This window comes from Lipotes vexillifer, unplaced genomic scaffold (genome assembly GCF_000442215.2).
Source record: "Lipotes vexillifer unplaced genomic scaffold, Lipotes_vexillifer_v1.1 scaffold644, whole genome shotgun sequence".
Lineage (NCBI taxonomy): Eukaryota > Metazoa > Chordata > Mammalia > Artiodactyla > Lipotidae > Lipotes > Lipotes vexillifer.
Genome location: NW_006783288.1, coordinates 2,034,389 through 2,035,805, shown reverse-complemented (window position 1 = coordinate 2,035,805; position 1,417 = coordinate 2,034,389).

Below are 1,417 nucleotides of genomic sequence, written 5' to 3'. Positions count from 1 at the left end.
TAAAAAAAAAAAAAAAAAAAAAAAAAAAGTGGGCAGAGGATCTGAAAAGACACTTTTCCAAGGAAGACACACAAATGGCCAACAGATACATGAAAAGGTGCTCTCCATCACTAATCATTAGGGAAATACAGATCAAAACCACAGTGAGGTATCACCTTACACCTGTTAGAATGGCTGTCATCAAAAAGACAAGAGATAACAAATGCTGGCAGGCAAGGATGTGGAGAAAAGGGAGTCCTTGTATACTGTTGGTGGGAATATAAACTGGTACAGCTACTATGGAAAACAGTATGGGGGTTCCTCAGAAAATTAAATAGAACAACTATATGACCCAGCAATCCCACTTCTGGGTCTATATCCAAAGGAAATGATAAAGGAATCTCCAGGAGATATCTACACTCTGATGTTCATTGTAGTATTATTCACAGTAGCCAAGGTATGGAAACAACCTAAGTATCTGTCAACAGATGAAAAGATGAAGAAAATGTGGTATATAAACAAAATGGGATACTATTCAGCCATGAGAAAGAAGGAAATCCTGCCATTTGCTATTACATGGATGAACCTGGAGAGCAACATGCTAAGTGAAGTACGTCAGAGAGAGACAAATACTATATGATGTCACTTATATGAGGAATCTAAAAAAAGCCAAATGCAGAGAAACAGAGTAAAGTGATAGTCACCAGGGGCTGGAGAATGGAGGAAATGGAGAGATGTTAGTCAGATGGTACAAACTTCCAGTTTTAAGATGAAAAAGTTCTGAGGGTTGGGTGTATAGCATCATGATTATAGTTAATAATACTGTTTTATATACTTCGAAGTTGCTAAGAGAGTAGATCGTCAGTGTTCTCGTCACAAAACAGAAATGGTAATTACGTGATGTGACAGAGGTGTTAGCTAACTCTACAATGGTAATCCTTTTGAAGTATATGTGTATCAAATCAACATGTACACCTTAAACTTACAGAATGTTTTATGTCAATTATATATCAATAAAGCTAGAAAAAACTTATGATCCTGTTATCAAAGAAAAAGTGGAAAACTGATAATGGCCCTAACAATTTTTCACAGTTGCAACACAACAAAGTACATATAAGAGATGGTACTTGCTCTAAAAGAGTTTATGTGATAGCTTTGGGAACTTTGTATGCGTCCATAAGAAATAACTACATTTAATATGAAATTGAGGATTTCCACCTAATGTGTGGGATATATTTTCCATTTGTTTGCTTAATTTTAATTAAGTTGGTCCTTCCTTGCTTGTTCCAAAAAATTTCTTTGATCACATGCAACGCAAAATGTAATATAAAATTGGACAATAAGATCATTACAAAAAAATAGAAAAGAGAAATAGGTGTGACCTGATGAGATCATTCTGTGGCATGTGTTCTGCATTTTATGGCAACTTAGCCAAAAA